Source organism: Gorilla gorilla, chromosome 15 (genome assembly GCF_029281585.2).
Source record: "Gorilla gorilla gorilla isolate KB3781 chromosome 15, NHGRI_mGorGor1-v2.1_pri, whole genome shotgun sequence".
NCBI classification, from domain to species: domain Eukaryota; kingdom Metazoa; phylum Chordata; class Mammalia; order Primates; family Hominidae; genus Gorilla; species Gorilla gorilla.
In genome coordinates, this window is record NC_073239.2 from 104,103,115 (window position 1) to 104,109,789 (window position 6,675).

Genomic DNA, 6,675 nt, shown 5'->3' on the forward strand with positions numbered 1-6,675 from the left:
TACTCTCAATGGCTCAATAACGTGGAGTCAACAGATATTTACTAAGCTCTGCCTAGAATCTGAGTACATAAGAAAGAGTCAACGAAGATGGCCTCTGCCTTTCATGGGGTTTACATGAATTGGAAGATGAGTTTTGAATAAATACCCAAAATGAAGTAAAGAATCTAGTTGTGTCTTTATGTGTGGGGAGAACATTTCAGACATAGGTTGAAAGCAGTAAGGTAGAACTGACAACTGAATGAAACACCAGTCATTAGAATTAAGTCAGAGGCAAGGCTTCTATCAGTTCTACCACTTTCTATCACTACTATTCGTCAATGCCCTGAAAATTTTAGTAATGGCCATTGAAGGAGAAGGACAAGGAGGAGGAGGAGAAGGAGGAGAAGAAATGTAGTAATCAAAATTTTAAAATGGAAGAAAATTATAATGAATTGCAGATTGTATCATTAGACCAAAAAAAGCTATCAAGATTTGTTTGAGTCTTTGGGTAGTAGATAGGGAGTTATAAATAAACTTCCAAAAAAATAATATATTTTGTGTACCAGCAATTAAAAAACACTACACAGCTTAATGGAAAACAAATACCATTTTGAATGCTGACTAAATTACAAAATACTTAGGAATGAACTTAGAAAGCTTAGCAAACCACTACGAGAAAAATCTATGGAACATTATTGAGGAACATAGAAATAGCCTTAATAGACAAAAATAGATAAATAAATAAATAATTCCCTGGAGAAACTGCTCAAATTGAGAATTTAATTTAATTTAGAAGTAAATTAAAAGAAATGTGAGCAAAATGTTTAATGGTATTTTGTAGGATGTCACAATTCTTTAAACTTAACCTAAATTAGAAAGAAAAAGTGAATTCATAACAGACAACTTGGAAAACAGGACTAAACAGTGAGTTTTAGAGTATTAGACGTGATAGCAATGTATAATATCCAAAACAGGATGGTATTGGCAATACAAATAATAAAATTAAAAAAAACTATGATTTTTAAAAAGCCTAACTTAAAAGGGTATATAAGAATTCAGAACACTAAGATATTTTAAACTTGGGATTTAGATGTTATAAAAACTGGTGGAGGAAGAGAAATTCATAAGTTGATAGAAAAAAATTATAAAAATAAAAATAACTGATTTTTAAAGCATACACAGACCTCAAGAGCATGTAGAAACAGTTTCTGATCCCTGAAATCACTTCTTTTCTAAGGCAATAAGAGAAAAATAATGCCACAAATCTCTTCGTAATCTTTTCTATAATAATAGGATTTTGCAAAAGTAATTGCAGTTTGTGCCACTGAAAGTAATGGCAAAAACTCAGTTACTTTAGCACCAACCTATAGGTTTTACTCTGCATATTGAACACAAATCTTTACTGTGGGAATCTTAGTTCCCTGGCTTTCTATTGGGAAATATGTGGGATAGGTGAAAGATCATGTGTTTTTATGTTTCAAAACTTGGAATCAAATTTCAAAAATAAGTTGGTATATACATTATCTTGGGAAAGTTAACATTTCATATCTTCAATGTCCTCATCAAGATAATTATGCTAATTATACCTAATTTCAAGTATATAAAACATGAAGTTCATTTATAAATTAGAAAATTCAACCAGTTCCTTGCAATTTCTAATCCAAATGTTACTGTCTCCGCTTTGTTTAAGTGCTTTAGTCATTCTTATATGTGTCTATGCCAGATATTCTTAGTTGATACTCAGTACTATCTCTGCCCTTTAAGTTAGGCTTGATATTATGGAAGCTAAAAGCCTCAAAACCATTTAGCAAATTCTTTTGTCAGCAGAATTATATTTAAACGCCATCAATGAGAAACATCCAGTGATATTTTGAAGATGGAAAAGGAGGAACTGTTTCCCACTGTGGCAATACATAGACATGCAGGCAGTGGCTGACATGAGGTTTGCCTTTACTTCCAGTTAAGGCACCTTCAGTATCACAGTGGGCTGAAAATCCATGTAAGCACTTCCTGTGGTTCTAAAAATTCCTATTTCTTTAAAAATAGAAGCAATTTTCCTTGACCTTTATGAAACCAAATAAATATTTTTTGGGTAAGGTACTAGTAGTATCATGTCGCTGCTTTTAAAACCTTATTCTCAATTATAATTGTTCAAAAATAATTTTAAACTATTATTTTTTAAAATATATTAACCTAGATTAGTCTATGATATTTAACTCCTCTGCATTCGATGATGACAATTCTATGCTTCTTTGAACTTGCTCCTCTCTTAATATCCCTCAGGCTACAACACTGAACTTCTTCAGCTTTGCTGGTTGTAATTTCCTCATTATCTCCGCTGGTTTTTTTTAATCGTCTTTTTTAAAGGTATCATACACATTTCAGTTTTCTCAGCCTCCTACCAAAGAGGAGCTGTACTCCACTTGAATTGCTGCCAAGTTTAGTGAAGTCTCCCAACTCACTGATTTTAAGCAATTAAAGAGAGAGATGTAAATATCCACATCTGCCAATCAATTGATTTTTTTTTATGTTCTGGTATATTTTGCAGATTTGATGGGTGAAGTTTTTCTCTCCCCACAGACTGCAGCTGTGAATTTGCAACTTTTGAATTTCTGTTCATTTGCCATTTGAAAAAATTTGTTTGGAAAAATTAAAACTTTTTATGCGAAAAAAAAATCAGTCAGCATTCTTTATAAGTACCATATAAGGCAAGCATATGGCAGGAGAAAGACCAGTGATCTGGTTGACATGAATGGGCTCCAAAGGGCTTTAAACCATACTCTATGCAACTATTTCTTCACTCTGACACCTGCATGGGTGGATTTTGCCATAAAATTGGAAGTGCCCAAAAGCAATGAAATTCTAATGTCATAGGGAACGCCCCCTTTATGCATCATATTTCTGCACGCTTAATTGTATACTGCAAATTTACACCCACGTCTATACTTGAATACTTCTACTTATTACTATTTTGCAAATAACTGTATTTTATTTTTGTGGCCAAAAAACCAAACTTCTGTAGACTCTTACTTGGATCTGATTTATTTACAAACTTTTCTCATATGAAGCATTGTTTCATTAAACAATGTTTTGTTCAGCACATCCAGTGTGATGGTGTCTAGAACAAAAGGCAATCCCTGACTCAAATTGCTGATATTTCATGTTGTAATTCACTTATCTCACAAGTGCTGTGTTTATTCACCTTTATGTGGTTTACCATCACCATTTTCTACCTTCAAAGAACATATTTTGGGGTCACTGTAATAAAATCTCACGATGGAGACAGGGGCTAAAGGATCTATGTTAGGAGTGCCTTAACATTCTTCAGGTGAAACTGAAAACTAAAGAAAATGGTCCAAGGGAAGATGGGGAGAAAGCCATGTTAGTCACAAACCTAATAGTTTAGGTTATTCAAATATTGTTGAACAGCTGAAAAATAACACGTACAAAAGAGGTTTTAAGCTGTAAAACACATCAAAAATCACCAATAATATCCAATCTACTAGCAGAAAATAATGTAACAAATTCTATGTCCAATTCTAAAAAGCAGCGCCTGTTTTTTCATTCTATAAAATCATAATATCTGGTTGCAGAAAATATTCCAATAGGGAAAGATAAGGCCATTAGAAGATGAAACAAGCTAGTTAACATCCTTTTTGCACCTCTGTGATGGTTAATATTGAATGTCAACTTAATTGGATTGAAAGATGCAAGTATTATTCCTGGGTGTGTCTGTGAGGATGTTGTCAAAGGAGATTAACATTTGGGTCAGTGGACTGGGAGAGGCAGACCCACCTGCAATCTTGGTGTGCACAATCTAATCAGCTGCCAGTGCAGCTAGAATAAAAGCAGGCAGAAGAACATGGAAGGATTAGACTGGTTAAGTCTTGTGGCCTCCATCTATCTCCTGTGCTGGATGCTTCCTGCCCTGAAACATCAGACTCCAAGTTCTTCAGCTTTTAGGCTCTTGGACCTAATAAACCACTGGTTTGCCATGGGCTCTCGGGCCTTCGGCCACAGACTGAAGGCTGCACTTTCAGGTTCCCTACTTCTGAGGTTTTGGGACTCAGACGGGCTTCCTTGCTCCTCAGCTTGCAGACAGCCTATTGTGGGACTTCACTTTGTGATTGTGCGAGTCAAATCTCCTTAATAAACTCCCCTTCATATATACATCTATCTTATTAGTCCTGTCCCTCTAGAGAACTCTGACTAATACAACCTTCTTACTATGTATGAGAGAGGGAAGATGCCCAGGGACTGGCTATGGATGCACCCTCATTTGCCTGTATCTAAGGTTATCACCAAAACTGTAGGAATGAGGTGTCCATTGTGATATAGTTTGGATCTGTATTTTCACCCAAATCTCATGTTGAAATGTAATTCCCAGTACTGGAGGTGGGGACTGGTGGGAGGTGATTAGATCATGGGGGTATGGTTTAGCACCATCCCCCTAGTGCTGTTCTCATGATAGAGTTCTCAGGAGATCTAGTTGTTTAAAAGTGTGTGGCACCTCCCGCCTCCTCTCTCTCTCTTCCTACTGCTCTGGCCATAGCCTGCTTCCCCTTCACCTTCCATGATGACTGTAAGTTTCCTGAGGTCTCCCCAGAAGCCAGGCAGATGCCAGCATCATGCTTCCTGTACAGCCTGCAGAACCGTGAGCCAACTACACCTCTTTTCTTTCTAAATTACCCAGTCTCAGGTATTTCTCTATAACAATGCAAGAACAAACAGTACACATAGCTAGAAAATGCCTTTACACATGGATAGAAATTGCCTGTAGGTAGAGAATCAAGGGACTCAAGGAAAGAGATAAGAAACCTTATCAGCAGAATAACCACAAAATCAGCAATCCTGATGGAGAAACTGACAATAATTGGGTAAATATTTCCATGAAGCTGAAGAGGACAGAATAATGAATCTCAGAAGGGAAAACGAGGCCTGCCCTATAATACTGCCAGAGTAGAGGGAATAACAGAGGGCACAGAAGCAGCTATTAACTTTGATGACTGTAGAGAGAAAGCAGTGGGCCTGGAAGTTTGGACACAGAGCTAGACTCCTGTTCCACAGGAGGAATAAATTCTCTCCAACACAGGATTGCTTGTTTGATTTGTTTTTGTAGCCTGCAAATAAAACATTCCATATGTTTCTGATTGTGAGTGAAATGGAGGGGAAAATAAAACATCCTACTTTCAAAGTGGGATCCAAATGTTCTCAAATGTCTCCTTCCATGGAAGGTATTCTATCACAGTCTCTAGAAATATTAGGATGGATGAGGTACAGAATTCATAAAGAATTTCTACAGGTATCTAAGCAATACAATTATTTTCTGAAGCTTATCTAAACTCTTCTGGTTTTTTGTATGGGGGAGTATAATTTAAAAATATTTGAAAATAGATTGATTGCATATAATGTTCATTTTAAGAATTGTGATGACTAACACTTCTCATTAGTATGTGAAAATGCAAATTTCGGATAACACCAACAGACTCATGCTTAGGACATAAATAAAATCGAAAACAGGGAAATGCTGAGACATCAGAAAAGTGCCCCATGTAGTCATTTTCCTTCCCCTTCAACTATTTTATTTTCTTATTTGAGTAAAAAACACTTATTGCCAATAATTGGGGAGACAGGCTGTATTATATTTTAATGTTTTTAAAATTTTTATTTTAGCTAAAGATATTGCAAGCCACTTTCTATTCCAAGATTGTCTAAGTCCTAACTCATGCCTTATTCTCATTTTTATGGATTGCAATCTTATATGAAAATAACTTATTTAAAAATATTTTGGTACATGATGTGTGGGAAGGCCCTAACTTGATTTTTTCCAAGTAACAAAATTGAAATCATCTATCCCTTTACTAATGGCTTTCAATGGTTCTCTAAGGACATCAGATGGAAGTTAATTATTTCAGGGAGCATTTCCAGGCTGCTGCTGTTGGTACACCAATCTGGCTGTCAAATCTTGGGTCTTCACTATCTGTTGCCCGGGCCGGAATGCAGTGGCACAATCTTGGCTCACTGCAACCTCCACCTCCTGGGTTCAAGCAATTCTCCTGCCTCAGCCTCTCTAGTAGCTGGGATTACAGGCACCTGCCACCACACCCAGCTAATTTTTGTATTTTTAGTAGAGACAGGGTTTCACCATGTTGGCCAAGCTGGTCTGGAACTCCTGACCTCAGGTGAATCACCTGCCTCAGCCTCCCACAGGGTTGGGATTACAGGCGTGAGCCACTGCACGTGGACTCTATTCACTGTCTTTTTATAATGCTTTTAAGCAGCTGACTTAAAAAGTCTCACTACATTGTCTTTACAATGTTTTATCTTAGTTATATGTTACCTCAAAGGTCTGATAAAAACATTTTGTCCAATTTTAAAATATTACATGGCAATACAATAATTAAATTAAAATTTGTGACTGACTAGAGAATATTGATAAAAGTAAATGCTGTAGCCAAGCTGGTCTCCTATGGCTCCCAGTATAGCCAGGAACATTCCATTTAGGTTTCACTCTGTCGTGGACACTCTTCCCCCAGATATTGACGAATCTTGTTCCCTCTGTAGTCTCAGTTTTCCCTGACCACCTATTATCAAATAGCACTACCCCTCCACTCCAACCTCTTGAACGGCTTTATTTTTTTTGCATATCAATTATTACTGACATTTCTGTTATACGATTATTCGTTTATTTTTTGT